Here is a 10,247-nt window from a genome sequence, read left to right as displayed (position 1 = left end):
GCCCATTCACATAGCTCACTTCATGCTGATCCTCAGCCGACTGATCTACCTCTGATGTGCCTTCCGCGGTAGTTTTATCCTGAGGGGATTCTTCCATGATGAAGACCTGGTTCTGATTGCTCTTAATCAGCTGATCGACCTTGGCAGATAGCTCATCAATCTTGCTGTTATCGATGCTTTTCACCTTCTGAGTGCGATCAGTCTCGCGGTTATTATCAGCTGAGCTTGAGGCCATGTTCTCAATCAACTCGAAGGCACCTTGAGTGGACTGGGTCATGAAATCTCCCTTACTGGCTGAGTTCAAAGCGTTCATGTACTCCCAGCCTACTCCATCGTAGAACACTCCCAGCAGATAGTCTTCCTCAAAACCGTAATGCGGGCACTCTCTGCGGTAGACGTTAAATCGCTCCCATGCATCGCAGAACGGCTCGTCCACCAACTGTTTGAAGGTCGCGATCTTCTGTCTCAGAGCTGCCGTCTTCGATTTCGTGTAGAAGTGGCTTAAGAAGGCCTCTCGGACTTGTTCCCAAGTGGTGAGTGATCCTGTGGGTAGGGAATCTAGCCAGCGAGCAGCTTTTCCATCAAGAGAGAAAGGGAACAGAGTACACTTGATGTAATCGGGTGGTACTACATTCGCTTTAGTGAAACCACACATCTTCTCAAAGTGCTCGATGTGGTCCATCGGTATCTCACCAAGAAGTCCATTGAAGATCTTCCTTTGCACTAGACTTATCAAGGCTGACTTGATCTCGAAGTCTTGCCTAGTGCACGGTGGAGGGGTTATGGCAGATCGCGTAGCAGGCAGATTGCGCAGTAAGTTTCTCTGGCCGATCTGGACAACTTCCTCCTGTTGGTTCTGCTGGTTCGCAGCATTCAGAGCAGCTTGCTCACAGCAGCTTGCTGCGCTTGGATCGTTTGCTGCATCTTCTGCATCTGATGTTGCGTGAGTGCAAACGCAGCAGTGAGATCATCTTGGTGATCACCCATGTTGGTGTTCGTTGATCTCGGCTGTTGACGGTTCTGTCGTTCCAATCTCGCTAGTTCCTCATTGGTAAGCTGATGCAATGGTCCTTGTGCATTGCTCCGAGTATGTCTACTGGTCATGCACCTGGATCATCAGCTGAAACAAAGAAATAAACACGAGTTAGATATCTTAGACTAGGTATGAAACCGAAAATTAGAGGTAAAAAATCTGGTCCCCGGCAACAGCGCCAAAACTTGATACACTAAAAATGAATCCTTGCTACTGCCAAGTTAACAGTTGCAATTGTAGTACTTGAGATTCAAATCCAGAGGACCAGTCTACACTCTAGTTCTATGAGTTTCGAAATCTAGCTAAGATGAAGATATGGTTTTGGTTGAAAGAGACGATAGTTAACAAGAAAATAAACACGAGATTGATTCAATTAAACAAGAGCTAGCCTAGGGTATTTCATTGGGTGTTGAATTGGAGCCAAACAATTATTCAAGCGCGATGAAGTGCTTCCTAGAACTCGGATCACTCAGCTGGAACACTCCATTGTCGTGGTAGTGATCGCTTTGCAGATCGATCTCACCACCTAACTGTCGTTGGGATGAGGATCGATTGCAAGCATTAGAGAACAGGTCCGATCAGTTCACTTACCACCCTAATATCTACTTTCGCTGATTAGGGATACTAAGCCCATTCAATACATGTCAAGTTATCATCCTAAGCGGTTAACTAGGTGATGAACTAGTGATCTAACATCAATTGATCAGGTTAATGAAAGCAGTAAGAACAGTATGAATGAAGAACAGTTATGGATCGCTTATCTATGTTTAGCTCATGTCTCAACACCCTAAAAACCCTAGGCGAGCAAGGCTACTACTCGATCATGATGCGAAGAATCAAAGACATAAATCCTGAATAAAATTGCATAAGAACAGAGTAGAAAACAATAGGGTTCAGATGATCTTCTCTATGAGAGGATGGAATCTTCTCCCTTACAAGTTGCAGATCGCAAATCACAGTGTTCTCTTGTAAAAACTAGCGTAAGAAAATAATAAAATGATAGATGGCGTTTTATATGGAGGCGCCAATCAGAAGAAAAGAGATTAGGGCAACAAGGCTTTAATTCCCGAAATAGGAGTTTCCATATTCGTCGGGAACAATCTCCGGATCACTCCGTCTGCTTGTTCCGTTTGAGAGAGAACAGTCTCGGGACTGTTCTCTTGAGTGTTCTCCGCAGGATTGCTCCGAAAGGACATCTTTTCATCAGGCACCTTCTCTTCTTTCTTCTACTAACTCCAGACCTGTAAAATGTCAAAAAGGACTAGACTGACACGAATTAGTGACTTGAAACAAATGAAAACATATATACAATGATGTGAAAAATACCATATATCACTTGTGCCATCGTTCTACATCACACTTTATATACATGTTCATCACTCATCTCTGCTTCTGGGTTTTGAAGTTTATCTTGATTGTCTTAGGATTCGTATCTCATGGTTTCTTATTTTCCCCATTGTTTACATGAATCTCTTAGAACTTATTTAATGTAATCACGTAATCTCGATCTGAGATTTTCAAAAAGGATGAAAAGACGATACAGTTTTCAAGCTTCCATGGCTCTCAACCTACACCAGAAACAGATTGTAACTTGTCTCTCTCTCTCTCTCTCTCTCTCTCTCTCTCTCTCTCTCTCTCTTCTCTCTCCTCTCTCTCTCTCTCTCTCTCTCTCTCTCTCTCTCTCTCTCTCTCTCTCTCCTCTCTCTCTCTCTCTCTCTCTCTCTCTCCTCTCTCTCTCTCTCTCTCCTCTCTCTCTCTCTCGTTTTTGTGAACGAATGAGCGGTCTTTTTACTGTAGAACAGATATGATGAAGTTTGTGTTTTTGGTTGCAGATAAAATCCATGAAAGGTTGATGATATAAAATCATGTTCCCAGAGCTATAGCTATTTAATCGAGAAACATATATGTTTCCAAGGATATAAGAAGTTTTATATATGTGATATATCAGTTTTCAGCCATGGTATGTAGTTGTTCTAGAGTATATGTATTATGTTTTAGAGTATTTATATAGGTTCAGGTATGTTTTGCATCAATGTGCTGATTATTATGGAGCATTTTGGAGCAAAAGATAGATAAAACTCATAACTGTTCAAGGAACCAGCAAGAGTCGATATTTAGAGACAATCGTCGATCGATAAACATCTCTTGTCATCGATCGACAGCAAAGCGCGAGAGGACCGACTTGATTCCTGGCCGACTGAAGTCCAAAGATCCACATACTTTAACCTAATATTTAAATGCTCTGCCATTGTATTAGGCAACACACACTTTCTTTCTTTCATTGACAGCAAATATTATTAGGATTTTTTAATAGTTTGGAGAAAAGATCCAAAACTCCTTCAGAGAGCTTGTATTGGAACTCCCGTTTTTCATACCTATTCTATTTTATTCATTCTATTCGTCTAATTATCATGCTTTGTTTGATCCTGTCTGAATAGATCCACCTTGTTCGATTTAGGACTAATTAGGGTTATGAAGGAATAACCAAAGCTATAAAATTGCTAAGGTGATAATTAGACATCCTTCATTAGATTTTTTTACTACTTGTGTTCTATAGTAGCTAAGTAGAACCCTGATATTAGGATTGTAGACAACTACGACATAGTTTCTTCACCAAAATAGATTCTCTTGAGCTAAGATTGCTAGAAACATACGACAGTTGATCTAATAGGACTAGTGAACCTAATTGATCAGTTTGAGAGCTTGCCTAAGGAAGCATCGATCTCGATCTAACTCAATAGCATCGATCGACACTTGATCCGTGTCAACAAGCGACAGCTGAGATACTGTAGTCAATAGATTAGACTCACAGCGGAAGCTGAACATCTTTTGCATTAGATATCGAAATCTAGAGGTTGTTGTATGAACAAATCTCTACTCTATTACTTGCTTCATTTTACAATAAGTGTTGTTTAAGAGATTTTGCACACAGGTTTAGAAAATAGTATTTTTTGTCTTACTTATACATTTAATATATTGTTTTGTTTGATTTTTGTTCATTGATGAATTAAAAATAAGGGTAACAGTTAGAAAAATTATTTAATACTAGGTGATTCAATTATAACATTTTAAATATTTTCAATATTTTATTATTGTAATTTATATGTATGATTTTTTTTTGTAAATAATACTATATTATTTTAATTAGACATGTGATTTTAGATATATAATATCTAGTTGGGTTAGTTGTAATTTAGGTATATTGGATTGCATATATTTTTCTAAATCCAGTCATAACAATTTTACTCTTAACAAATTAGTGTTTTGATTAATTTTATTATTTTCCTTTATTTTGGATGTTGTTTTACATTTCTATATATAGTTTAAAAATGTATGTATAATTTAATCATATAAGAAAATAGTTTGATATATAAAGAAAATATCTTTATTAGTTTAGATATTTATATAATATGTCGGTAATTTCTGATTATACAGTAAAGTATATTTTGTTGCATTGTATATGATTCTATAACTCTATTTACTTCGGTGTATCAATGAATTATGTTTAAAAAAATATATATCTATATATATGTATCATGTTATTTCATATTATTTTTAAGGAAAAAATTATTTATGTCAAAATTATTTTGTAAACTTTTATTTTTCATATTATGTATAATATATATGTTCGTTTATAAAATTTATAATTATTTTGTTTCAATATATGTTTTTTATTTTTATTGTATATGTTAGTTGGAAATATATAAAAATTAAACCAAATTAAAAAGAAATATTTTTTTGATAATTAACAATTTGATATAAATTTTTATTCATTAAGTATTAGCAATGTAATTAACCACTGTAAGTACTAAAGTGGATGTGAAACGTAGGATAGTGAATTCTAAAATAATACTTTCATAATTATTAGATCCAAATAACATTACAGTAAAAAGTATTATAGTTTATTTTTATAAACTAAAAGTATTTCGAAAATAATATATTAAATATTTACATAAACAACAAAAATAATTTACAATTTTTACAGAAATTATGTTTAACCTGCAAAAATTAATACCCATGAAACTTTTGCGGATTGTTTTTAGAAAAGCGTACTATATAAGTAAAATATAAAGTTAGTTTAAAAATTGTAGATATTTTATCTATGTAATTTGATAAAAAAAATATAAGGAAAGTTTAAATCATAATTTTTAATTTATCAACAATTTATTTTTACAAATATAATAAAACTTCTCTGTAGTTTTAACTCAAAATATTAATAAGTCACTAAAAATATTTTGGTTTATGTTATTGAAATTGTTTTCAATATTATTAAAAATAACTAGATATAAAGAAAATAAATTTATATTTAATATATATATATATATATATATATTACGTTATTTAAGATTGTGTTTTAAAATAAATATATATATAATAATGAATGTATAATCTAATATAATAATTGTTTCTTTTAACAAATGTTTCTTTTATTATATATGGTATTTAGAAATATTATAAAAAGGACACAAAAAATAATTGATTTTGTTAACAATGTCTCATTTAAGGAACAAAATCATGGATTTTATTTTATATTCCTTATGTTATTTAATTACTGACTTATGCATATTTTATTTTAAAATCATTTACTAGAAAAATGTGTTTACCGGAATGCCAAATATAAATTAAAATATGTCATACAACAGACTCATTCCCTTTTATTTATGTCACAAATAACGACATACTTATTATTCATAGATTTATTTGATCATCCCATTACAAAAGTTACACTGCCATAGTTTTAGATTTAAAGAACACAACACATTTTTTTCTGAAACTTTTAGGACACAAAATATTTGATCATTTAGAAGGACAACAACAACGATATCTAACAGGTTCGGATAGAATGCAAAAACCGTTTTTATAACCTAATTCAACACAATGGTTATAGCATTCTTTAAATGAGAATGTACCGTTACAATCTGGTCCACATATCGGTTTCGCAGCTTGCACAAAAATGTCCGCTTCAACTAGCAATCAAAAGAAAATTGGAGGGCATAAAAAATTATACAATATAAATGAAAAATATACTTTGAAAAGAAATATACCAAGTAATAAATCACGTGAAATGGCCGCCATAGCAAGAAGAGCAAAAATAACCATCAGTTTGAAGGAATCCATTTTTAACAGTCTTTCTAATACTCAGTTTCTTAACAAAAAAAAAGATTGTATAGTCAAAACAAAGACAAAGAAACCGAAATTGTATATTTCTAAGATATGGTTTGATGACCAGAAGTTGACCATGAAAGAGATCTATTTATAAAATTACATGAATACATTTTTTTCCTTTGTAGGTTTGATGGATTTGTTTATTTTTGCAACTAACTTTTCTTAATTTTAATATAACTGATATATCATAAATTGTTTATTTTCACATATTAACTTACTTTTGACTAAGATTTGTTTGTTTATTTGTTGCCATATTGTACTTTGTTTTGATAATTTACTTGTTTTTCCACAGATTCTTTTCCATTTTCAACTGATTTTATTTGACAAAATTAATTAGTATTCCAGATATTTATTTCTTTGTTTATCACCTGATTTTATTTGTCAGAGTTAATTTTTTTCAGAGTTATTTGTTCATTTTGAACACAAACTAACTGATTATAACTAAGTCGTACCGTGTTTGCTAAACCATACCATGTTTGACAAAGTTAATTAGTGCATGTTTGAAAAAAGATCATACTAAACTTTAGCCATTGATGTTCGAACTCCAAAGGAGAACTAGTATGTGGTAACTTATGTTTTCACATTTTCCATTAGGCCTATCAATACATTTAAATATATTTTATTAAATTATGTTTTTCCATCCATCATTTTAGTAAACAGTTCTGTCCCGAGATCAGAGCTACCGTATTGATAATTCAGAGAGGGAATTATCCCCTATGACACTTTTTCACTTTTCAGTTATAGAAAAAGTCACACTGAACTTGTCACACACATTTTTATGTTGATTTACATTTACATCCTTTTACTACACTCAACTGATTTTGACCAAACAAACGTAAACCAAAGAAAACATGTGTTCAACTCAAAACCTTCTCTTCACAGAGCTTGACCAAAACCCTTTTTGTTTCATTAGACAAATCACTCTTGAATGATTTTATATTTACTAGTGCTCATTCTGGGTAATTATTTTTATCTTTTTGTTTAAAAAGAAAATTTACTACCAAACTAAAGTCAATGTTATGGATATGCTTGATATGGTTTAAGTTTCAAACCAAATTAATTTATTTTACTGTAATGAATACACGAGTATGATTGCACAATGTATGTTTAAGTACACTTTAAAGATAAGAGTTTGGTTTAGCTTTGAAAAAAATTCTGCTTAATTCATCTCAGGTTTTCATGAACAGACTTTTGAATACAGAAGATTCATCAGTTGTTGTGTACCGTGTAACTTATCAAATTTTTAAAGCATCCTCATTCGTAGTACATTAAAAATTCTGCAAATAATATGAGAGACAGACGTTTATGTTAAAATTTAAAGAGTTATTAGATTCTAACCCATTCTTTGAAAGGCTGGTATATATTTTGTTTTAATTTTTTTTTTTGAAAATTTTAATTTTTATATTTGGTTTTTGTTTGTTATCATATTTGTGCTTAAGATCAATTTAATTTGATAGAATAGTCTCTTAAATAAATGAAATACATAGTTGGACATTAATATTTATCAATAGGTCATGATCATGTTTTAATAGAACAGATATAAGAAAATCCTCACAGTTATAAATGACAAAAAAATACAGTTGTCATACAAAGAAAGTTAACAAAATCAACAATCCACAAAAAGTAAAGAATTGTGAAAAAATTGGAAACTAATAAACACATAAGTAACTATGATGAAAAATGAATTGTTAACTATAAACAAAAATATTGAAAACCTAAATTTGGATCTAAAAACATAAAAATCTTCCAATTAATCTTCAAAATAATTAAAGACTTTGAAAATGAACCAACTAATAAAACAACAAAAACACTATAACTAAACACTTCGTCAAATAATTAAGAAAACGTAGAAGAAACTGAACCAAAAATACCAATAATACAAGAGCAGAAGAAGACAATATTCAATATTATAATATTATTAATAAACAATATAATTTACTTAGATAAGATTTCGTTTACTGAATTATATAATAAACATTAGATTAGAGTTTGTTTTACTCTAAAAATGAAAATTTTTGTATGTTTAATTATTTCTTACTTTTATGAAGAAACTTTTGAATACACAAAACTCATCAGCAATCCACAAAAATAAAATAATTTCCAAAACAATTGAAAGACTAACAAACACATAAATAACTATGATTACAAACAAATTGTTGACCAAAACCAAAAGAAAATAAAACTTTAAATTTGAAACTGAACTTTAAATACCTCCAACCAATCTTAAAAAAAACTAAAATACATAAGGTTGAACCAATGAATAAAAACAGTGGAAAACATTGAAGCTAAACACATCACCAAGTAATTAGAGAGATTGTCCAAGAAATTAAACAGAGAAATACCAATATTTAACAAGTATAGAAGAAGACACATGAATAATCCTACTATTTTCAAAACTGGTCTAAAACGATTATGGATAGTCATGAGCTTGGGCATTTATGATTTTTGGATTTTTTTGTGTGCAAAGGAAAGAGAAAACAAAAAAGGAAAAATTTTGAATTGTCAGATGGAAATGAAAACAACAGATGGAAATGAAATGAAAACACGTGAAATTCTTTTTTTTTTTTTTTTTTTTTTTGGCACTGAAACACGTGAAATTCTAAAAGCAATGTTTCTACTCATTTGCATAAGTACAAATTATTTTGTTCTCTTACTTTGATTGGTAAACAATAAAAAATTTGTTAGTAAAGACTTTTAATACGTTTTTTTCTAAACCTTATTAGAAAAAATTATAACCTTATTATTTATAATATTGTAATATTCAATCTTAGCATAAAATTTTGTCTCTCATGTTATTTATACAGTTTTTTCTACATATTGATAATAAATTATGCTTTTAACCAATAATACAATATTATGAATAAACAATATAGTTTAGTTAGATAAGAGTTTGTTTACTGAACAATATAGACAGGGCTATGCCCGGGTTTTTTTTTTGCTTAAATTTTAGTTTTGATTATATATTTTGATGTTTATTTAATATATAAATATTATAATCTGTTATAAAATATAAGTATCTACATAATTTTTTTGCGGAAAGGTAGTTAGGCAATTATAAAATTAGATATTTCATCTCTTTAATATGTCCTAGATCAGTTTGGTGTTGGAGAGCGTGTTATATTTCTCACATAACTATGGGCGCCATAGGAACATTATGTAAGACTTGTTCTTGGTCATACGTGTCATTCAGATCAGATGAGTTACATAATTTGACTTTGCGTAAATTAAGTGTTTACACGCTCATCTATTGAGTATGCGTGAGTTTTATTATTTCAAACTAATGTTGTGTGTTGTGTAGGTCAAGGAACAAAACTCAAATGTTTTTCTTTTAAATAAGTACGTCATGTTGTTTTCTTATTTTATTGATGTCCAAGATAGTGTATACAATTGTTGGAGGTGTCGCGTGTTATTATGTTTGTGGTGATTGATGATAATGAGGATGAATTTTTTTACAGATATTCTTTCTTATAACGTTATTTTTCTTTTACATGGTAGAGAATATCTTATTAGTTTCCAGTAAGGCTTTTTATTCTCATCTTTGAAAGAAATCAACAATGACACGTTTTTTATTGAAACTTTCTTGAAGATCTAGTCTTCTCTTATTATATGAACACACCTACTTACCTAGTGTACTTACTGGGACCTCAATCACTTTCTTACATTTCGAGTCAAGAACTTATGAATGAAGTTAACTTCATGATGGATGACTTTGATTAAACAATTGAGAGGGAAGAATGTCACTACTATACATAAAGCTATGCCACCTGATAACTTCTGTCAACAGTCTATCGACATCTCCACCTACTTATAGATATAAACATCGAGAGAAATAGAGAGGAGAGATGGGCGAACTAACCACTTATACCATCATTTCCAAAAAAATTAAAGACTAACAAACACATAAATAACTATGATTACAAATAAATTGTTAACCAAAACCAAAAAAATAAAACTTTAATTTGAAACTAAACTGTAAATACCTCCAACCAATCTTCAAAAAAAACTAAAAGACATAAGGTTGAGCGACTAAATAAAAACAGTGGAAAAA

General features: G+C 30.9%; 1 non-coding gene across 1 annotated transcript; it reads left to right on the top strand.

Annotated features, from left to right (window-relative positions):
• The first annotated feature begins 365 nt into the window (after positions 1-365).
• LOC130497257 (small nucleolar RNA R71) lies at positions 366-472 on the top strand. The gene has a single exon (XR_008936263.1). It is a non-coding gene; the product is annotated as a small nucleolar RNA R71 (small nucleolar RNA).
• Positions 473-10,247: the final 9,775 nt, after the last annotated feature.

This window comes from Raphanus sativus, chromosome 6 (genome assembly GCF_000801105.2).
Source record: "Raphanus sativus cultivar WK10039 chromosome 6, ASM80110v3, whole genome shotgun sequence".
NCBI classification, from domain to species: domain Eukaryota; kingdom Viridiplantae; phylum Streptophyta; class Magnoliopsida; order Brassicales; family Brassicaceae; genus Raphanus; species Raphanus sativus.
This window is presented reverse-complemented; position numbering and strand designations above follow the sequence as displayed.